At 51.3% G+C, this 23032-nt stretch overlaps 1 protein-coding gene across 23 annotated transcripts in view; it reads right to left on the bottom strand.

The window, feature by feature from the left end:
* The window catches only part of LOC105473938 (armadillo repeat containing 9), a 183919-nt gene extending 176241 nt beyond the window's left edge, over nt 1-7678 (bottom strand). For 20 of the 23 annotated variants that reach the window (XR_003016277.2, XR_011610113.1, XR_982588.2 and 17 more), the window contains exon 1: nt 7591-7678. The gene's annotated coding sequence lies outside the window, so the exon portion shown is untranslated. Of the gene's footprint in view, nt 1-776; nt 1916-7405; nt 7557-7590 lie in introns of those variants that run through there. The other 3 variants (XM_011728169.2, XM_011728157.3, XM_011728158.3) reach the window with 3 other exon arrangements.
* Nucleotides 7679-23032: the final 15354 nt, after the last annotated feature.

Below are 23032 nucleotides of genomic sequence, written 5' to 3'. Positions count from 1 at the left end.
GGGTAGGTAGCCTCTAGAAGCTGCATAAGGCAAGGAACAGATCCTCCCAGAGCATCCAGAAATGATCAATCCCCACAAACACCTTGGCTTTAGCTCAGTGAGAGCCATTTCAGACTTCTGACCTCCAGAACTAGAAGATAATAAATCTTTTTTGCTTTACACCACTCAGTTTATGGTCATTTGTTCAGCAGCACTAGGAAATACAATGGCTAAAGTCAAAAGAAACTCTTCCTACTCTTTCTACCAGCCCTCCCTCGAGGTGTACCCAAAGCAGTCATTCCCCACGGCCCACACCCCAGGCTCAGCCCAAAGCAGTTGCCTGTAACCCCAGAGGAATTAAAAAGTCTGGACTCTAATGCTCACCATGCCATTCACTGGCACCCGATCTGGGGCAAATCACTGAAATGCAGAGCCTTTTTTCATCTATAAAATTCAGAATGTTTCAGAACTCTTCCAATTTTTTTTTTTTTTTTGAGATAGGATCTCACTCCGTTGCCCAGGCTGGAGTGCAATGGTTCGATCATAGCTCATTGCAAGCTAAAACTCCCGGGCTAAAGTGATCCTCCCTCCTCAGCCTCCCCAGTGGCTAGGACTATAGGTGCAAGCCACCATACCCAGGTAATATATATTTTTTTTTTTTGTAGGAGAGACAGGGTCTTACTAAGCTGCCAAACTCCTGGGTAATGCAATCCTCCAGCCTTGGCCTCCTAAAGTGCTGGGATTACAGGCATGAGCCACCACACCCAGTCAGATCTCTTCTGAGTCTGTAACCTTACATTTTTCTGGCAGTGCCTCCCCATCTCCTCTCTCTCCACTCCAATCCAATTTCTACACTTTTAACAATGAGCATTCTCCTCCTGCTTGGGACCCTCCTGTGGTTCTACCACCCTCCAGATGAAGGCGAGACTCCTTGGGCCCAACTCCCAAAGCCCTAGACAACGTGGCCTCTGACACACTCCCATTTGTTCTGTAAACCTGAGCCACAATGGCCACTGTGTGCTCCCTGTGTACACCCACTGAACACCCAAAGCCCACGCCTGCCCTCGTGAACTCTGGCTCACTGCCCTTCCTTAAGATACTCACGTCTCATTCAGGTCTCTGCTTAACTGTCACCTCCTCAGTCTTGCCCTGACCACCCTTTCTAAGAGGTCGGCCCATCACTTCTCAGCCCTTTCTGCTGCTTGATTCTTCTCAACAGCACCTGACAGGTGTTCCCCTGGCATCCCCAGTGCCTAGACCAGTGCCTGGCACACAGTACGGACTCAAAAACACGGACAGAGTGGAAATTAATTCCAGACATGAAGAAAACAGTGCAAGGAAAGGGACAGAACCTGAAGGAGACGGGTACGGGGTTATTTTAGATAGAGTGGTTGACGGCCTCACTGGGAATGTGACATTTTAGCAAAGATTGAGCGCTTGGATCTGGGGAAGAGGGCTTTGCTAGGTCACAGGCCTCAGGCCGCAGACCTCTGCAGTCTTGGGGTATTGGGATGTAGCTAGAGGTAAGGCAGAGAGCAGCAGGCAATGGGGGGCCGGGGCCAGGTCAGGTGGGCCTTGCAGAGCTGGTAAGTGGCTTGGACATTAGGCTGAGAGTAACAGGAGGCTCAGAGAGAATATGGAGGAGGGGACTGACACCACCTGTTTTGTTTGTTTGTTTGTTTTTTCCTGAGACAGAGTTTCCCTCTGTTGCCCAGGCTAGAGTGCAGTGACATGATCATAGCTCACCGCATCCTCAAACTCCTGGGCTCAAGCAATCTTCCCACGTCAGCCTCCCAGGTAGCTGCGCCTACAGAGTGTGCTGCTATGCCCCAGTAATTTGTTTTCTGGTTTTTTTGTTTGTTTGGTTTTTGGTGAGTTTTTGTTTTTGTTTTTGTTTTTGAGACAGAGACTCACTGTTGTCACCTGGGCTGGAGTGCAATGGCACAATCTCGGCTCACTGCAACCTCCGCCTCCCGGGTTCTAGCAATTCTCCTGCCTCAGCCTCCCGAGTAGCTGAGATTACAGGCGCCCACCACCATGCCTGGTTAATTTTTGTATTTTTAGTAGAGATGGGGTTTCACCATGTTGGCCAGGCTAGTCTCGAACTCCTGACCTCATGTGATCTACCTGCCTCAGCCTCCCAAAGTGCTGGGATTACAGGCGTGAGCCACCGTGCCCAGCCTTGGTTTTTTCAGAGACAGGGTTTCACCATTGCCCAGGCTGGTCTTGAACTCCTGGGCTCAATTCTCCCTCCTCTGCCTCCCAAAAGTGCTGGGATTACAGGGGTGAGCCACCACGCCCGGCTGCTGATGTCCATTTTTTAATATGCATGTTGCCTGTTCTGCAGAGAAGACTGGAGGGGAGTGGGAAGAGGGAGATGAGTACCGCTCAGCCCATGCCAGCCATGAGCGTCATTCGGATAAGCAAAAGGGGCCATGAGTGTTGTGAGTCCAGATGGAAAAGGCAGAAGAGGCACAGTCTGCAGACGGGCTGGTTGTGGGACATGAGAGGAAGAAGGGAAGGAAGAACCCTGGGATCTGAGCAGCTGGCCGAATAGTATGTCATTTCATGAGTCAACGAAAACATGGGGAAGGACTGCTTTGAGGTCAAACCAAGAGCCGTTTTGGCTGTAAGTCTGAGCTGCCGGTTAGACATTCCAGTGGAGGTTCCGAAATGGTCAGGGGGTATTATAAGAACTAAAGAAAGAGGAGAGAGGAGAGAAACACGAAGGGTCACTCGACAGTCAACAGGTTTATTTCAAACCTGGGAGGGACTTCCAACCGAGTTAGGTCAGAGCCACACTCTCTTACAGACTAAGAGTTTTTAAGGATTCAGGGTGGGAGAGTTTATCAGAGGCTTGGACTGCTTCTGTCTCTTTGGTGTGCTTATCTGGGAGGGAGAGTTGTATGTCTGTTCCCATACATCTTTCTGCAGCTGGAGGCGTACCCCGCCAAGTCTGCTTTTAGCTTCCCTTAGTAGACCTGAAGGGAACAGAATGTCCTTATTAGGGCCCACTGTTATACTGAGGCCCATTGTAAGAGGGTGAAGTTTGGCAGGTACCCAAGAAACAAACCTGTTGACTGTCGAGTCACCCTTCATGTTTCTCTCCTCTTTCTTTAATTCTTACAGATACATGAGCCTGGAGTTTAAGGGAGAAGCAGGAACGGCATTCAGAGGGATAGCAGAGAATATGGGTGCTGAGCAAAGACACAGATTTAGTGATTAGAAATGAAATAGGCTGGGTGCAGTGGCTCACACCTGTAATCCTAGCACTTTGGGATACCAAGACAGGCAGATCACCTGCGCTCATGAGCTCGAGACCAGCCTGGGCAATGTGGCGAAACCTCATCTCTACAGAAATACAAACATTAGCCAGGCGCGGTGGTGCATGCCTGTCTGTAATCCCAGCTACTGGGGTGGCTGAGGCAGGAGGATCACTTGAACCAGGGAGGTCGAGGCTGTAGTGAGCTGGGATGGTGCCACGGCACTCCAGCCTAGGTGACAAAGTAAGACCCTGTCTCAAAAAAACAAAAAAAGGAAGCAAAACAAGAAATAAGGTGTGGTGGCTCACACCTGTAATCCCAGCACTTTGGGAGGCCAAGGCAGGTGGATCGCCTGAGGTTGGGAGTTTGAGACCACCCTGGGCAGCATGGTGAAACCCCATCTCTACTAAAAATACAAAAATTAGCCGGGCATGGTGGCAGGCGCTTGTAATCCCAGCTACTCTAGAAGCTGAGGCAGGAGAATCACTTGAACCCGGGAAGCGGAGGTTGCAGTGAGCCGAGATCACGCCATTGCACTGCAGCCTGGGCAACAGAGCGAGACTCCATCCCAAAAAAAAAGGAAAGAAAGAAACAAGGTCATCAGCTGCAAGTAAGAAGCAAGGTGACAGTTTGAAAAGAAGCGAGGGTGGGAGCCAAAGTAACTACGCAACATGGCAGGGTTGCTGGTAGTAGAGTCCATTTAAGATCTCTGGACTGGAATCTAAAATAGAATCAGTCTGCACAGTTTTGCAGCTCTTCTCCAGGCACTTTCAGCTATCTGAGTTTGGTTAACCAATACGAGAGGTTCTTCTAGAAGAGAGAGGAAAGGGGAAACAGTACAACCATGATGGGACACTGGAACTAATCAGGTTACGAATGGGGGAGGGGAACACACATAAGGCAGCTGCAGGGCAGAGGAAGCGGTGGGGTCCGAGACCTGCGGAAGGAGCCACATTCCAGTGAGCAGGAAAGATGGAAAGCAGTGGGCAGACAGTGGGACAGATGCCTGAAGGCAAGACTTTGAAGGTGACTAGTACTAAAAAGCTCTCGGCCAGGCGCGGTGGCTCAAGCCTGTAATCCCAGCACTTTGGGAGGCCGAGACGGGCGGATCACGAGGTCAGGAGATCGAGACCATCCTGGCTAACACGGTGAAACCCCGTCTCTACTAAAAAATACAAAAAACTAGCTGGGCGAGGTGGCGGGCGCCTGTAGTCCCAGCTACTCGGGAGGCTGAGACAGGAGAATGGTGTAAACCCGGGAGGCGGAGCTTGCAGTGAGCCGAGATCGCGCCACTGCACTCCAGCCTGGGTGACAGAGCCAGACTCCGTCTCAAAAAAAAAAAAAAAAAAAGCTCTCAACCAAGAGAGTGGGTGGATGAGGAGGATGGAGGAAAGAGATGCCTGCAAGTAAGGAGGATGAAGAACTGGAGGGGCCAGGATGTGGAAACCCCCAAAAGTGAAGTAAAAGAGATGAAGGGACAGGCAGCCAGCCGGGTGCTAGAGGCTCCGAGGGAACTGGAGAGACTTGCCCTGGGAAGTGGCTGCCTCGGGGAGGGCTGGCAAAGGGTACAGTGTCTGCCATGTGCTTCAAAGGAGTGGGGTTTGTGAAGGAGTGGGCAGTGATCTGGAAGCAGCAATGAGGAGCAGGCAGGACACCTCCCCATGCACCACACCAGCCCTGCCAGATGCAAAGGGGGACAGAAGAAGGCAGTTGCTGTTGGAGGACACCCACCTCTCCAGCCTTTCTCTGGACTTATGCCTCAAATCCATCCACCTTCCCCCTACCTTCTCCTGCTCCTTGCTCCCTTCCACCAATCCCAGTTTGGACCCTGCCAACAGCAAACTCCTGGCCATTTCCCCACGCAACAATCTCTTCCAGGATCCTAAGCCTGTGGTTGATGTATGTTCTGAACCCCAGGTAAACATGACTCATGATTCCAAGCAAAGTCAGACTTAACCCCCTTCAAGAAGTCTTCCATGAACAACCCCTCCCTTCTTTCCCTACCAAGAATTTTTTTATATTTTTATTTTATTTTATTTTATTTTTTTGAGACAGAGTTTAGCTCTGTTGCCCAGGCTGGAGTGCAGTGGCAGGATCTCAGCTCACCGCAACCTCCACCTCCCAGGTTCAAGTGATTCTCCCACCTCAGCCTCCCAAGTAGCTGGGGTTACAGGCATGCGCCATGACGCCCAGCTAATTTTTTGTTGTTGTTGTTGAGACGGAGTTTTACTTTTGTCGCCCAGGCTGGAGTACAAAGGCGCAATCTCGGCTCACTGCAACCTCTGCCTTCCAGGTTCAAGTGAGTCTCCTGCCTCAGCTTCCTGAGTATATGGGATTACAGGTGCCCGCCACCAATGCCCAGCTAATTTTTGTATTTTTAGTAGAGACAGGGGTTCACCACATTGGCCAGGCTGGTCTCGAACTCCTGACCTCAGGTGATCCACCCGCCTCAGCCTCCCAAAGTGCTGGGATTACAGGTGTGAGTCAGCACACCTGGCCTAATTTTTGTATTACTTTAGTAGTGATGGGGTTTCACCATGTTGGCCAGGCTGGTCTTGAACTCCTGACCTCAGGTGATTCGCCCTCCCAAAGTGTTGGGATTATGGGCATGAGCCACTGTGCCTGGCACTTCTTATAACCTGTTCACAAAGACAGGGAGCTGTATTTAAATTTCGTATCCCCAGAACCTAACAGAGTGCCTCGTAAGCAAGAAAGGTACTCAAGGCATATGATGAATAAATGAAGCCTGAGCTGAGGGGATGGCATTTTAAAGGCCCTGGAACAGGAAAAGTGAGTTTGTGAGAATTTGAGCTCCTTCCAACCTCAAGGCCTTTGCACATATTACTCTCTCCGCCTAGAACACTTTTCCCTCTCTTCACCTGGTTAACCACTGTGCCTAATAAACATCACCTCCTTAGAGTAGTCCTCCGTAAGCCATTTAAATAGCATCTGCTGTGATCAACTGTCATTGAACGTGAGTGCTGCTGGGTATCCTACTACTCTGACATTCTTAGAAATTACAGAATTGGCTGGGCGTAGTGGCTCACACCTGTAATCCCAACACTTTGGGAGGCCGAGGCAGGCGGATCACCTGAGGTCAGGAGTTCAAGACCAGCCTGATCAGCATGGTAAAACCCCATCTCTACTAAAAACACAAAAATTAGCCAGGCGTGGTGGCGTGTGCACCTGTAATCCCAGCTACTAGGGAGGCAGAGGCAAGAGAATCGCTTGAACCCAGGAGGTGGAGGTTGCAGTGAGCCGAGATTGCGCCACTCCACTCCAACCTGAGCGACAGAGAAAGACTCCATCTCAAAAAAAAAGAAAAAGAAATTACAGAATTTTCTCTAAACTTTCATATCATAATAGGTATCATTTATTGAGGGTATATTGTATGCCAGGCAATGTGCAAAATGCTTTACATTTAATCTTCATAGTAAACCTGAGAGGTGAATGTAGTTTGTATTTTCCCATTCCAGATGAGCCAATTTGAGGCTCAGGAAGTCTGACACACTCCCAACAGCCACAGTAAGTGACTAAGTGGCTGATAGGAACCACTACACAGTATTTCCCCAAAGTCTGGACCACCTAAATAAGAATCAGTTGGCACCCTTGTGCAAATGAAAATCCCTGCCTCCACCCTGGTCTTACTGAACACCATGGCAGGCACCATGCCCAGAAATCTGCCTTTTAAACAAGCTCCCTGGGTGACTTTTATACACTCTCAAGTTTGAGAACCACTGCTCTCCTCCATGCAGAAACTAAGAAAAACTTTTCCAGTCACACTTGGGGACTGCAGTGGCAGCTTTTGAATTCCTACATAATAAAGATTTAGGGCCTACAAACGGGTGGGATTACGGGATTTGTATGGAAGCCGAACCTGCATAGCACGCATCCTGTTTTTCCTTAGATTAGGTGAAATCTGGACTTCACCTGGGTGCCTGAGAAACGGGGCTAGCAGATGGAGATTATGAGGGAGATCTAAACCCCGGGTAACCCGCTGGCACCGCCACCACCAGCTGGACGGGTTGGGGGTCCCCCTCCAAGTTTGGCCCGCTGCAGCAAAGATCAGGGACTACTGCTGCAGCAAAGATCAGAGAGTACTTGCGGGAAGCAGCTGCGCCCGTCCTTGCTTGGGATGTCCAGGAGGCCGCCTCGGCCCTCACCGGAGAAAGATCCCTGGACCTCAGGCGAGAAGTGGTAGCATCCGGCGGCGGCGGAGCGGGCGCGTCGCGGTTTTTCTCGGAACAAGAGGTCCGCAGAGCCTCGGCCCTCCAACCCCACCGCTGCTCCTCCCAGCACCAGGACGGCGGGCTGAGGGTGACCTGGCTGCATCCGGGGACGCGCTTACCTGCTGCTCGGCCGCGGACACTCGCGCTCACCCAGCCTGGCCGCCACCTCGGCAGCCGTCACCCGGGCAACCGCTGCCGCCACCCCGGCATCACGTGGGGCGGCGCAGCCAATCGCGCGGAGCGCTGCCGGCGCAGAGCAGCCTGGGAGGGAAGGTGGGAGACCCCGAAACGTCCTGGCGGCGGAAGTGAGGGTCCACGGCGCAGCAGTGTCCGCCGTTCACGCGCGGGGTGTGCGCGTCTCGTGCGGTCCCCTCCACCACTCCACTTTTGTTCGTTCGTTCATTCATTCGTTCATTTCCCCTTCGTTACGCCAGTCACTGTGCCGGCTCTGGGGATGAGCCGGAGCAGGCTCAACCCCTTGCCTCAAGGAGCTCGTGGTCGCGTAGAGAACACAAACCAGGACCGTGTGGTGTCCGTGGGAAGAGTCAGGCGTGGTTATTCCCATCTTACCGGAGGGACCTGGGGCCACCTTAGAACCAAAAGTGACGCCCAAGATATGCATTGAAGCTCCGGGCACCAGGGTCCCGCCCCTTGCAGCAGTTTCCAGGGATTTCAGAGAAACTTTTTGTTTTCCATGTGACATGTGGGCTTCTAAAAATAAATTAGGAGCACCCGTCTTCCCTCTCTTTGCACCTGATGCTTTTGAACTGAAGTTAATCAGTACTGAATGAGCACTTGCTAGTCGCCCAACTTAGTGCTGGAGGGTGAGGAGGAGGAGGTGGCCATGGATGGAAAAGCCCTCCCCTCCAGGCGTTGAGGTTCTGTGGGAATCTCCCGTTGCCACCTCAGTGTTTCCACCTCCATGCTTCCAAGAAGGAGGAGGCTACCAGGGCCAGAGACAGGGAATGGGGCACGGAGAAGGTAGGTCAGCTCGCCTTTGAAGAAGCCCTAAGATGGGCTGTGGCCACCACCTCCCCAGTCCCCAGCCTTGCCAGTGGATTGTCTTCCAAAAGAGAAAAAAAAAGCTGTATTTAGTAGAAGAGAGCCCTACCTTCTGTCCAGGTAATATGGATTGAAAATAAATCTTCAATCCATGGCCATAATATTTATCGTCAACACAACTGTATGCCAGGAGTTGCCAGACAAAATACAGGACACACAGTTAAATGTAAATTTCAGATATTTTAGTGTAAGTAGATCCCAAATACTGCTTCATTTTATTGTGCATGTAGGATGTTATATTGTTCTGTATTTTTGTTTGCAAAACGTGCAGCCTGTATGTGTGCCCAGCATTGTGCTAAGTGAATCATATGGATTGTTTTATTTAATTCTCACACCAGGCCGGGCGCTGTGGCTCACACTTGTAATCCCAGCACTTGGGAGGCCAAGGTAGGTGGATCACCTGAGGTCAGGAGTTTGAGACCAGTCTAGCAAACACGGTGAACCCCCCCATCTCTACTAAAAATACAAAAATTAGCTGGGCATGGTGGCAGTGACTATAGTCCCAGCCACTCGGGAAGCTGAGGCAGGAGAATCGGTTGAACCTGGAAGGTGGAGGTTGCAGTGAGCTGAGATCAAGCCACTGCACTCCAGCCTGGGCAACAGAGTGAGACTCTGTCTCAAAAAAAAAAAAAAAAAAAGTTTTTAATTCTCACACCACATCTATGAGATGAATAATATTTTCAGCATTTTACTGATTGACAATGTTGTTATTAACATGAGCCCTGTGCTCTTAGAAAATAGCCATATTAAGAAATCTCACCCACCCACCCTCAAACCTTTTGTTTTCTAAAATCCTCCACACTTTTGTGTTCTGGGAAGTAGCTTACCAGAAAGAACTACCCTTCTACATATGACTTCATCCGACTCACTGTCCTCTCTTTCTCATGCCTCCTGTATGATGCACGGATGACTCCCTTGTTTACCTGTGACAAGGACAAATGCAGACCTTTTCCTTTCTGCCCGAGCCTGCTGGCAAGGCCAAGTACAGACCTTTCAGCTTCTCACTCTTTGTCTCATGGTTGATTAGCTGAGATTACAGCTGTCTGTTTTGTCTTTGGCAAGATAAACAACATGAGGCATAGGGGATTAAGAAACTCCTCAAGTTTACACCGCTGAGACCAGGACTAAACCCAGGTCTCTGTGTCTCTGGACCCTGGGCTCTGAGCCGCTGTGAACACCCCTCCTGCTTTGCTTTCCCTCCTGAGTGCATTTGCCTGACTGCTAGGATTATGGTCATTGTGGTGGCTATTGTCTTTGTCTGTCTACCTCCCCTCTCCCTTCTGGTAACATACTCCACTCACGCCATCCCTGACCACAGGATGGGCAGATGGTCCAGACTGGACCAATCTTACCCCATCCCTCTGGCCTCAGTGATGGGTCCAGGATGGGCATATGAGCCAAGCAAAGCCAATGACAGCCCTTCCCTGGGATTTTGCTGTTGAAGTGTGGTCAGGTTATTGTAAAATGAGACTCCAGGGCAGCCTACAGCCTTCACTACATGGGAAAGACTAAGAAGGTGAAGCCATTACCTAGAGAAATGCAAAGAAAGTGCTGGGGGCATCAAATCCCTGGTCCCAGGATCTGAGTTCTCTGGAGCTGCACTTGTTCTTATAGCTCCTCCAGCATCCTTCCAATCAACTGTCTTTTTTATTTTTTCTTTTTTTAAGACAGGGTCTTACTCTGTCACCCAGGCTGGAGTGCAGTGGTGCAATCTCAGCTTGCTGCAACCTCTGCTTCCTGGGCTGAAACAATCCTCCCACCTCAGCCTTCCTCATAGCTGGGATTACAGGCATGTGCCACCATGCCTAGCTAATTTTTGTACTTTTTGTAGAGACAGAGTTTTACCATGTTGCCCAGGCTGATCTCAAACTCCTGAGCTCAAGCCATCTGCCTGCCTCAGCCTCTCAAAGTGCTGGGATTACACATATTACTGCATCCAACTTCAACTGTCTTTTTAATTTCGACTGGTTTGGACCTGCATGGTGGCTCATGTCTATAATCCCAGCACTTTGGGAGGCCAAGGTGGGAGAATTGCTTGAGGTTGGGAGTTTCAGACCAGCCTAGACAACACAGCAACATCCATCTGTACAAAAAAAAAAAAAAATCCGTCTGTATAAAAAAAAAATTTAATAAATAAACTTGTTCAAGTTGGCTTTCTGTCACTTGCAACCAAAAGAGGCCAGACGAATATAAACTAATATAAACATAATTTCTATGTCTGAGATAGGAAAAACCAAACTGACTGTTTTTACTCTTCTCACACTCAACACTTTTTTTTTTTTTTTTTTTTTTTTTTGAGACAGAGTCTAGTTCTGTTGCCCGGGCTAGAGTGAAGTGGCACAGTCATAGCTTGCTGCAGCCTCGACCTTCCGGGCTCAAGTGATCCTCCTGCCTCAGCCTCCCAACTAGCTGCTGGGACTACAAGCACGCACTACTATGCTCAGCTTTTTTATTTTTTTAATTTTTTTTTTTTTTAGAGATGGGGTCCCACTTTGTTGCCCAGGCTTGTCTCGAACACCTAGGCTCAAGCGATCCTCCTGCTTTGGCCTCCCAAAGTGCTGGGATTACAGGTGTGACACAACGCTTCTGACAGCAGATGTACGGAGGTTTTTCCCTACACACTAAGCAACTATCCAGCAGACACTAACTGATTGTCCTACAATTCAATTCTGATACTAGCTAATGACTGGAGTTAGAATCAGATCCCATAGGTCAAAGGCTCAGTCCCACAAGACTGTCCCCTACCTCAGATGCCAGTCAAAAGTAGCAGTTGTCATCTATACTTCTAGCCAAATGGCTATAAATGAGGGTTCCATTAATTTACTAGGATGGCTTATAGAAGGAAACACATGTACTGGCTCATTATAAAGAATGTGACAAAGGATACAGATAAACAGCCAGATGAGGCAGTACCCAGGGCAAAGGATGGGGGCGCAGAACTTCCATGCCCTCTCCAGTTACCTCCATGGTTCAGCAGTCTAGAAGCTCTTCAAACGCTGTAGTTCAGGGATTTTTACAGAGGTTTCATAACACAGGCACAATCTGTTGTTGTTGTTGTTGTTGTTATTATTATTATTATTATTATTGAAACGGAGTTTCGATCTTGTTGCCCAGGCTGGAGCGCAATGGTGCGATCTCGGCTCACTGCAACCTCCGCCTCCAGGATTCAAACGGTTCTCCTGCCTCAGCCTCCCAAGTGGCTGGGATTACAGGCATGCACCACCATGCCCAGCTGATTTTGTATTTTTAGTAGAGACAGGGTTTCTCTATGTTGGTCAGGCTGGTCTCGAACTTCCGATCTCAGGTGATCCGCCTGCCTCGGCCTCCCAAAGTGTTGGGATTACAGTCGTGAGGCACTGCGCATGGCAGGCACAATCGATTATTAACTCAATCTCTGGCCTTTCTTCCTATCCCAGAAGATGGGGATGGGGCTGAAAGTTCCAAGCTTCTAACCATGGCTTGGTTTTTCTGGTGACCAGCCCACCAAGAGTCATCTCATTAGAATACTAGATGTTCCCATCACCCATGACATTCCAAGGATTAGGATCCCTCATCAGGAGCAAGGGACAAAGACCAAATAGAACAAAAAGATCCACCTAGTGCCCCTATCACTCAGGAAATGACAAGAATTTTAGGAGCTCTGTGCCGGGAACCAGGGGCAGAGACCAATTATATATTTTTCTTTTCTTTTTTTTTTTTTTAGATGGAGTTTTGCTCTTGTCATCCAGGCTGGAGTGCAGTGGTGCAATCTCAGCTCACTGCAACCTCTGCCTCTTGGGTTCAAATGATTCTCCTGCCTTAGCCTCCCAAGTAGCTGGGATTACAGGCCCTCGCCACCACGCCCACCTAGTTTTTGTATTTTTAGTAGAGACAGGGTTTCACTATGTTGGCCAGGCTGGTCTCGAACTCCTGACTTCAGGTGATCCACCCGCCTCAGCCTCTCAAAGTGCTAGGATTACAGGCATGAGCCACTGTGCCTGGCCTAATTATATATTTTTCTTATTTCACAATGTCATATCAACTAAAAGTGGCCTCAGCAATGGGGGAGGTGGTTCATTTTCTTATAGTAAATACAGAAGTAGCTAGCTTCTTACCAGTAGCTCAAGTTGTCAGGGATCTGGGTTGGTTTCTGAATTGTATCATCCCTGTGACTAGGAGTGATATGGAACAAATAGGTATGGTTTGATACAGTTTAAAAATTATTAAACTGCTATAATCCCTTAGTTACAATTTAAGACTTTCTTCAAATCCTGAACAGTTGTGTAATGCATAATGCAAATATTAAGGTGGGAAAATCTCTGAATCAATCTCAGTCTATTTAACTTATTCGGTGTGTTCTGGTGGGAGTACAAAGGATACTTTTGTCACAACAGGCAAAGCTGCTTAGATCTGAAGCTTCCTCCAGGCAGTCTCTAGGTTGGCTCTGCTGTGTATATTCCATGAGTTCATAGCAATACATTGAACCAGCTGCCTCAACTTCCCCACTCTTAGGACCTGCCAAAGCATCGCATTTGGCCCAAATGTTCTTGTTTGAGCACCCCGGTTTCCCCAAAATAGGAAACATACTGCCAATGGGCCCAAGATGACTTTCTAAATTGTTTAATTATGAAAATTTCAAACGTATGCAAAACCAGAGGATAGTTTGGTGAATCGCCATACACCCATCACTCAGATTCTAGGATTATAATGACACTGGTGCTGGGAAAAACTTAACCTCAAATTAAATACTTGGAATATGCAGAACGCTGTAGCCAACATCTTCAGCCTTGCATTGGACATCAAAGGGACTGACGGAGCTCTGCATTCCGGAGGGGGACACAGCTGATTCTTCTGCAGCCTAGAGCCCTCTGTGGGCCCCAGCCCTGAGCACTTTAGGGGCAGGACGCCACACTCCTCTGTGGCCTGCTACACACAGTTCATGAATGAAGTCATCTTTGCAGGCATAGCAGGCATCTTCCTGGCTGCTGTCTTCATTGGAAGGCAGAAAGCTGAGACCACAAGCAAAGAGGGAGAGTTGGTAAACGTTACTTTCCTGAGTTGCATGAAAGGGTGAAGTCACCTAAATCAAGCACAGTGAGCCCGACCCACCCAGGCAGACCAGCGGCCAGCTAGACTAAACACAGTTGCCTCATCCAGGAGCTCCTGCAGGGGGAGTTCAGACCAAGAGTGTGTTTCTGAGCAAGCCCAGCGCCTGGATCTAATCAGTGGGTTGGAGGAGGAACGTACTGAAATGCCTGGCATAAATCAAGAGATGAATTACAAGACGCTGCTTAAGCGAACAACGTTTCCTTCCAGGAAAGTTGGATCTTGGTCGCTGCTCAAAACTCATGACGTGTGGGGGATGCAGTTCCATCCATCTTCCCAGCCCGGAGACCATGTAGAGGTGGAGGAACAGTTGTCTCCCAAAGGCTGCTTCTCCTCCCACTCCCCTTCCCAAAGCTGTTTATATCTGGAAGCTGAAGATTTCTTGGAAGGAGAGCACACCGGGTGGAAATATTCATCTCCCAAAAGAGCTCTCGGTGGGCGGTAAATCAGGCAACCCCTGAAAGTCACTGAGTAGCCACCGTGGCCTCTAGTGTGTGTCCTTCCTCCCCTGTCCCAAGGATGTGAGCCGCATCACTGCCCCAGTTGTTCTGTGGCCTGGATGAGGTTGGCAGAAAAACTCAGGCCTCAAAATGAACATCTGGAAGAGCAAGACTGGATTCCCAGGTGGTTTCCAAGCAAGCACACTTGGAGAGATTGCTGGGCTTTCATCAGTGGTGTTCATAGACATAGACACTTAAGACTTTTCATGAGGACTGTCACTTTCTGAGCAAGTTTAAAAAAGCACATCACAGGGTTCAGGATGTTAGCCCAGAGGGTGGCATGTTGGTTTAAGCTGGAGGAATAGATGCTAAAGTGACCACATTTGGGTAGTTTCCTGGCAGGTCAACACACCTGGGTGACCAGCAAGATGTGGCACACAAAGAGTGTCTTTTTTTTTTTTTTTTTTTTTTTTGAGATGGAATCACGCTGTTGTCACCCAGGCTGGAGTGCAATGGCACAACCTCAGCTCACTGCAACCTCTGCCTCCCTGGTTCAAGTGATTCTCCTGCCTCAGCCTCCTGAGTAGCTGGGATTACAGGCGCTTGCCACCACACCCAGCTAATTTTTGTATTTTTAGTAGAGACGGGTTTTGACCATGTTGGTCAGACTGGTCTCAAACTCCTGACTTCGTGACCCACCCGCCTTGGCCTCCCAAAGTGCGGGGATTACAGGCGTGAGCCACTGTGCCTGGTCCAGAGAACATCTTTATTCATGTGGTCATCCCTTCCTTTCAGAGGCAGAAGGGATTTTTGCAAGCCACAAAGCATTTCCTGGCCTCATTGTCGACTTAGTCTAAACACTAGGCCTTCTTGCCCCAAGCAAACGTTGCATTACGATGATTACTTTTGCAGTTAGACCCACATATGGTCTAGAGAGGGGGTGTGTATGAGACAAAGCGAGAACTTAGCTAACAAATGGTTGGTTAATCTTACCACTAAACAGAATTCATGCGACTAGAGGGTGCACATAGTAACCTTAACTCTCCCTTCACCCTTCTCCCCACCTACAATGAATGTCCCATGAGATCTGCTGAACCCAAAGTCAAGGGTACCCTGTAGAACTCCTTTCTGCTCCTGTCTTTTACTGGTGACAGAAATTTGAAACTGAAAGAGAAACCATAGGCCTGTTGAGGAGGGAGTTTGGAAGGACGGAACCACTACTGCCCCGTTACCCAAGAACTTGCTAGAAATGCAAATCTGGGGCCAGGCGTGGTGGCTCATGCCTGTAATCCCAGGACTTTGGGAGGCCGAGGCGAGCAGATCACTTGAGGTCAGGAGTTCGAGACGAGCCTGGCCAACATGGTGAAACCCCGTCTCTACTAAAAACACACAAAAAATCAGCCGAGCGTGGTGGTGGGTGCCTGTAATCCCAGCTACTTGGGAAGCTGAGGCAGGAGAATCACTTGAACCTGGGAGGCAGAGGTTGCAGTGAGCTGAGATTGTGCGTCACTGCACTCCAGCCTGGTGACAGAGCAAGACTGTCTCAAAGAAAAGAAAAGAAAAGAAAAGAAACGCAAATCTTCTGGCTCAGCAGTCTGGGTGCCTCTGCTGGAACTCAAGGGCCCTAGGCAGGGCCCCGGCAGCATCTGCGGCCAAGAAAGCCCAGCTGCCGTCCCACTGGGTACCGCAGCCAACTCCAAGGACAGACCCGCAGCCAGTGCAGGCGGGGCAGCCTCCCCAGGGGATAAATGTCTCAGCGGGAGCAACCGGCCGGCCGAGCAGCCCAGGAAGCGGCCCAGACGCAGCCAGACTGGCGCGGGGGCCAGTTCCCGATCTGGGCCCTGGCGGGCGGGGGTGAGCCCGGTCCCGCGGCCTCCAGCCAAGAGGAGCGAGCGAGGGACTGGAGGGATTTTTACCCAGTAAACTTAACGAAGGGTGGGCCACTGCAGTGATCTCCCGCGTGGGAAGGATTGGGGTTGGTTGCCGCGGGGGACTCAGGTAGAGTCTTGGGGAGCAGCCAGCACAGCCCGACCCGGCCCCAGGTGCACCCCCGCCTCCCCTAGGCCGTCATTTCCAGGAACCCAGGTCCATCTCTGCCAGCCCAGTGGTCAGGAGGCGAGAGGTGCCCAGAAAACATACGCCCTGGAGTGGAGAGTCAGTCCCCATCTGGGCGTCCTAGGTTCACTGTTTTCCTCCCATCACCAGCCCCCAAGCCGCCCCCTCTCAGCACGCCCCGGCTTAGCCCCCAGCCCCTGACTGTGGAGCTGCCCGGCCGGCAGCCCAGGCCCACCAGAGTCCCTTATTGCAAGTTCTCTCTGGTCCGGCCCCTGGCCCTTTCCCTCCCTGCCTGAACTCCTTACAAAGGACAGATCAGAGCTGTCCGGTGTCTTAGGAAAGAAGAGATCCTCCATGTTCAGTGACAGGAACTTGTCTTGAAACAGCTTAAGCCAAAAGAGCCTTCCTTGGCTCACATCCCCGAGAAGTCAGAGGTGGAGCTGGTCCCGCTCTGCAGGGCTGGAAGTAGGACTTCACAGTGCCTTCGGCCCTTGGGCTTCCGTCCGGCTCTCTCCCTCTCCGCTCCGCTTTCAGCGCTGTGTGGGACTGGGACTGCATGTCAGCTCTGCCTGGGTAACCTTGGGTCTGCTGAGAACTAGAGAGGAGCGATCGAGGCCTTCCAGGGTCTTCCCTGAAACCTGGTGACCTAGTCCTTACCCTGGCGTGGCTGCACCCTCTTGACTTTCTAAAATGCCTGTGAGCGTATTGGGTAAAGGATCCCTTTTGACTCGAGCGCTTCACACTGATCACTTGCAAGGCAGAGTCTGCACTCTTACAGGCTCCCTGGCAGAGCCGGCCTCCATCCCAGGCCTCCCTTCCTGCCCAGGAGGCAGGAGGAAAGAACAAGTGGCTGCATCTCAGCTCTGGGGGCCCCCTGCTCCCTCCCTCTGTGATAGGGGAGCACCTGTGTCCTCCTCTTTCTCCATGCCTGGACCAGGTCCTGGAAAGGGGCCCCGGGATCCTGGGGGAGGTGCTGAAGGAGGCGGAGGTGCTGAAGGAGGCAGACGTGCTGAAGTTATGTGCAGTGTGGCAGCAGTTTGTCCAGGCTCAGATGCTTCTAGTAAATGGAGTCAAGTCACCCACTCCCCTTGGTATTTTCAGCCCCTGCTTTGAATCAAGGCTTAGAAGCTATCCAGAAAAAAGTGACATGAGCCCTGCCCACCCTTTAGATCTAAGCAAACCCTATCTGAGGGCTGGGGCTGTCTTGACAGAGGTTGGCCTGCAAGGGTCTGGGTACATCCGGAGGCTGACACGAGAACACTGGCACAGACCCAAGGGGCAGCGTCATCAAATACAGACAGCTGAGGCTCAGAGAGCTGCTCCCTGGCCCGTCAGCGCCCCCAGCCGTCAGGATGAACACGTCGAGATAGCGTTCCCCACGTTGCGGGTTGAAGACCTGGCAGCCATCTTCCAGTCCCATAACTACAGGGTGCAGCGGGTCCCAGCTCCCAGGAGGCGCTCCTAGCACTGGAGTCCCATTTGGGAGCCAAAAATCTCTGGGATTCATCCTTCTAGAAGCAAGGGAGTCCCTGGGACCAGCCAGAAAACACGTGGAGAGTGAGAGACGTCTGTGGGAAGGGCTTTGGGGAGGTGGGGACTCCCTGCTTTCAAGAAAGCCTTCAGGCCGGGCGTGGTCGCTCAAGCCTGTAATCCCAGCACTTTGGGAGGCTGAGAAGGGCGGATCACGAGGTCAGGAGATCGAGACCATCCTGGCTAACACGGTGAAACCCCGTCTCTACTAAAAAATACAAAAAACTAGCCGGGCGAGGTGGCGGGTGCCTGTAGTCCCAGCTACTCGGGAGGCTGAGGCAGGAGAATGGCGTAAACCCGGGAGGCAGAGCTTGCAGTGAGCTGAGATCCGGCCACTGCACTCCAGCCTGGGCGACAGAGCGAGACTCCGTCTCAAAAAAAAAAAAAAAAAAAATTAAAAAAAAAAAAAAGAAAGAAAGCCTTCAACCCACCCCTTGAGAGCTCTGAGGCTGAGGAAGCCTGTGCAGCTTGGACCTCACGGTGTCCTTTACTCCAGGCCCGTTAGCCGGCGGGGGGGGGGAGGGGGGGAGGGAAGAGACACTTTGAATTTGAGGGTTTTCTGGCTGTGGGCGGGGAAGTCCAACCCACCAAGCAGGCTGGAAAGGTAATGGGGTCCCATGGTAGCAGACGAAGGTCATTTCTTTCTCCAGATTTCCTCTTAGGAAGAGCAATGGATTCATTAGGAAGGAATACGTCCATAAGTCCTCTAGGGTGAGGTGGGAAGAGGAGCAGGGTGAGACTCCGGGTCTCAGAACTGCCTTCAAGGAAGTGGGGTCCTCGTGCCTGGGAGCCTTTTACATCTCAGTGCTGAAGTGGGCGGAGGGTGTGTGGTCCCGTGGGGGCACTGGGGTTGACCTGGGGTGTCCTGGCCTAGAAGGGGGCCTAGAAGGAGCTTTGGAGTTGGGGAGAAAGGGAGCTAGCAAGGTGGTGAGCTGCTCATGGAGGTGCTGAAAGCACTGGCTCCAGCAGAGGGTCTTGGGACTTGGGGGCCAGAAGCATCTAATAGAGGAAGGTTGTTTATTGTGGTGTGTGCAGTTTAGCACCTCCATCTTTCTTCTTCCCCTGTCCCAGAGGAATAAAAGGAATAAAACCAAATTTTTTGTGTATGTGTTTTTGTTTTTGAGACAGAATCTCACTCTGTTGCCCAGGCTGGAGTGTAATGGTATGATCCCGGCTCACTGCAACCTCCACTTCCCGGGTTCAAGCGATTCTCATGCCTCAGCCCTCGAGTAGCTGGGATTATAGGCGCCTACCACCACACCCGGCCAATTTTGTATTTTTAGTAGAGATGGGGTTTCGCCATGTTGTTCAGGCTGGTGTCGAACTCCTGACCTCAAGTGATCCGCCCACCTCAGTCTCTCAAAGTGCTGGGATTACAGGCATGAGCCACTGCGCCCAGCCAAACCAAACATTTTTAGCTGGGCACATACCACTAAGTGATTAATCTCTGGCCAAATGAAGGCAGAAATGATGTGCACAATTTCTGGGAAGAGTCCCTCAAGGGGGAGGTTGTGCCTTCAGCATTCTCCCTCCTCCCTCTCCTGATGGCTGGAATGCAGATATACCGTCTGAAGCCCAGGCGCCACATTGGACCATGAGGTGGCCTTGGGAAAGGAACCATGGCTGGTGGCTTATCAGTCTGCCGGGGCTCCCGTAACAAGTGAGCACAACTGGGCAGCTGAAAACAGCAGCAATTGATTCTTTCCCAGTTCCGGAGGCCAGAATCCTGACATCAGATCGGTAGCGTTAGCTCCTTCTGAAGGCTTGGAGGGAGAATCTGATCCCTGCGTCTCTCCTGGCTTCTGGTGCTGGAGAACCATGCTACTCCAGTATGACCAGATCTTAACTAATTACATCTGCAAGGGTCCTATTTCCAGATAAGGTCACCTTGTGAGCGCTGGGTGGAAATGAATTTTAGGGGGACATTTTCCAGCCCACATAGGAGCACAAGATAGTGGGAGCATGTCCCTGACATTGAAGTGCACGGGTGTCCAGCCACCTGTGGGACCCCTCAAGCCATCTGTGCATTTCCCCTGGGTGAGGGCACTTGCAGGGGAGTGGCATTCTCTTTATAGGTGGGCACAGCATGAAAAGTCAAGAGAGTTCACAGAAGGACAAACCTTGCACTTATTTGTGGGATCTGAAAATCAAAATAGCTGGGCGCGGTGGCTCGTGCTTGTAATCCCAGCACTTTGGGAGGCTAAGGCCGGAGGATTGCTTGGGCTCAGGAGTTTGAGACCAGCCTGGGCAACATGGCGAAACCCCGTCTCTACAAAAAATACAAAAATTAGTCGCGCATGGTGGCACTCGCCTGTAATCCCAGCTACTTGGGAGGCTGAGGCATGAGAATCAATTGAACCCGGGAGGCGGTGGTTGCAGCAAGCCGAGATCACACCACTGCACTCCAGCCTGGGCAACAGAGTGAGACTCTGTCTCAAGATAAATACATAAATAAATATAATTAATAATTAAAAATCAAAGTGATTGATCTCATGGACATAGAGAGTAGAAGGATGGTTACCAGAGGCTGGGAAGGGTAGCGGGGGGCTTGGAAGGGGATGGGGATGCTTAATGGGTACAAAACATAGAATGATTGAATGAGACCTACTATTTGATAGCACAACAGGGTGGCTGTAGTCAATAACTACATTTTGGAATGACTTAGAGTGTAATTGGACTGCCAGCAACACAAAGGACAAATGCTCGAACGGGTATATGTCCCATTCTCTGTCATGTGCTTATTTCACATTGCATGCCTGAATCAAAACATCTCATGTACCCCACAAATTGAAAATAATAATAGCAAAATAGCTGATGCCTGTTGGCCAGAGCCTGGGGAGGATAGCTGACCCCCACCCAGGCCCACAGCGCTTCCTGTGCTGAGCACTTTGACTGGGGAGGTCCGGGCGAAGAACTTGAGCCTTCAGTGGCTGGGTCCAAGGGTGGTAGGACCTGAGAATGGCTCAAGGACTTGGCTGCCCTGGAGGTGGTGGCCACTCTGGGATCTCAGCTGTGTCTCTGCTGCTGGCCCTGGGCACACATGGCCCCACACCATTCTCTGACCTTCTCCTGCACAGCCTGACCACTGCACCCTATCCAGAGCAGGTACCAGACCATCATCCCAGGCCAGTCCCACTCCTGAGCTGGAGGGACAGACTGGCAGCCTGACCCTACCTGTCCTTCTGTCCTGGCAGGTTGGTGGAGGCGGGTGGTCCCAGAGGCAGTCCAGCAAAGACACACAGATCCACAGGCTGGCTGAAGGCAGCGTCCTCTGGGGAGTCCACCAGGGCCCTGAGAGAGGAGGGGGTCCTGCTGACTGCTGGGACCCAGGCTCGCTTTGACATGATCTGGACCTGGGTTCCACACATGCCAGGGCTGGGCAGGGAGGCACAGGATGACCCGGATGAGTTACCACCCTGTCCTGGGCCTCCATTTCCCCTTCAGCCTGCCCGTGAACGTCCCTCCCTGCAGGAGCTACCAAAAGACTGGGAAATAAACATTTTTGGTTCCAAGAACAACTGTGGAAGGACGGCCAGGGCCAGCTTTTTCCCAGCCTCCCTGGAACCAGCCTGGAAGTGCTGGTGGGGCTGGGGACTGGAGCAAGGCCCTGGCCCTCCAGGGAGGTGGGGGCATGGTTGAACCCCCATTGCATCCAGGGGTCTCTGCAGACGGTGGTGCACTATGGGGGCCCCATCCCTGAAGCATCGAGGTAGGTCTGGAGCCCGAAGCCCCCTGAATCCAAGCTGTCTAGGCCTTCAGGTCTCAGGCCAGGCCAGCTGTGGCCTCACCACCCCCTAGGCAAGCCATTCGCCATCTCCACCAGTGACACCAAACCCAGAACACAGGTCTGGGGAAGGAGCCAAGACAAGGGACAGATTTCCCTTCTCTCCCTCCATTCTGGCCCCAGGAGCCTTCGAGCTCTGATCTGTCCTGACTCATATTTTCTAGACCCATCTGTCCCGTGGGCATGTGTGTGCACCTGTCTAGAGGGAAGTAGCAGGGGTCACAGACAGGTCATTTTCCTTGCTTGCAGTTCAAAGTCTGGCTTGCCCAGCGGCAGCTATGGAGCCTGCCTCCAATCGGGGACTCCCAGGGCAGGGGTTGCTGTGGAGCTTCCTCTCCTGGGAGGCTGCTCAGTCCCAGCTCTCCACAGCCTTCCACTCCCTGTGCTCCAGGGAGCCGTGAAAGCCACCGGCCAGGGAAGCCCATTCATTCTGTCTGCCGCTCAGCCCTCACATGGCCTTATAGGGTAGAGGCTGAGAAGGGTGTGGTGGAGGCCAGGCCTGCGGGGAAGGATAGGCAGGGTGGCCTCAGAGGGGCTCCCCATCGAGCACGCCTGGCTGACCTGGGCGGTGAGTCTCCACCCTTCCAGACTCCCCCCTTAATAACATGTTTCGTAATATCCTCTTTCCTGTCCTAAAAGGAAATTCCCAGATATTTATCCACATGATTTAAAAATGACCCTTATAATGCCCTAACTCTAATGGAAAGAAGAAATAAAAGGCAAACAACTTATTTTAATAAATAAAGTAATTAATTTTTGAGGCACGGTCTCTCTCTGTCACCCAGGCTGGAGTACAGTGGTGCGATCATGGCTCACTGCAGGGCTCAAGCAGTCCTCCCACTTCAGCCTCTCAAGTAGCTGGGACTACAGGCAGGTGCCACCACACCTGGCTAATTTTTGTATTTTTTTTAGAGACAGGTTTTCGCCATGTTGCCCAGGCTGGGGAAAGCAATTATATATATATAATAATTTCCATGTGTAAGCGCTTAGGCTGACTATACCAGAAAGCATAGAAAGATGCAGGTCTTTCTAGAAAGAAGCGAAGTCTGATGCAGGTGGCCTGAGGCAGAGTGGGTCATGCACACTCGCACTGGCATAGGTGTGTGGTGCTGGTGGTGACTCAGCAGAACAAATGGTGTGGCTATCTTTGATGTGAGTTTTCAAAATGATGAACAGCTCTTGGTAAAGTTCTGAACCAACCCCAGGTCAGTCTCCGCCCACCCGCCACTGCAGGATGTCCAGCATGCCAGCTCCCTCCAGGAACGCTGGTTGGATGTCCCCAGCATTGTAGAAACCAAAAATGCCCCATCATTGTATGCGATGCTTCCCAGGGACAGTGGTGCCCACCCTGAGAATCTAAAATTTGAAAATGACCCTTAAATAGGCCGTGGAAGCTGAGGGGATATGAAAATGAAGGGATCCAAGTCCAGCCCCAGGAGCACATAATCCAGCATGGAAAGAGGCACAGAGTGCAGGGAGGACAGATCCAGGGAAGTCCACAGTCGCCACTCAGTGCCCCCAACCTCCCTCCTAGTGGAGCCGACACCACCGGGCTCCAGGAAGAAGCCGGTCTCCTCCCTACCCCGATGCAGTCAGCATCAGTGA

The sequence above is a fragment of the Macaca nemestrina genome, chromosome 11 (assembly GCF_043159975.1).
Source record: "Macaca nemestrina isolate mMacNem1 chromosome 11, mMacNem.hap1, whole genome shotgun sequence".
In the NCBI taxonomy this organism is placed as follows: domain Eukaryota; kingdom Metazoa; phylum Chordata; class Mammalia; order Primates; family Cercopithecidae; genus Macaca; species Macaca nemestrina.
This window is presented reverse-complemented; position numbering and strand designations above follow the sequence as displayed.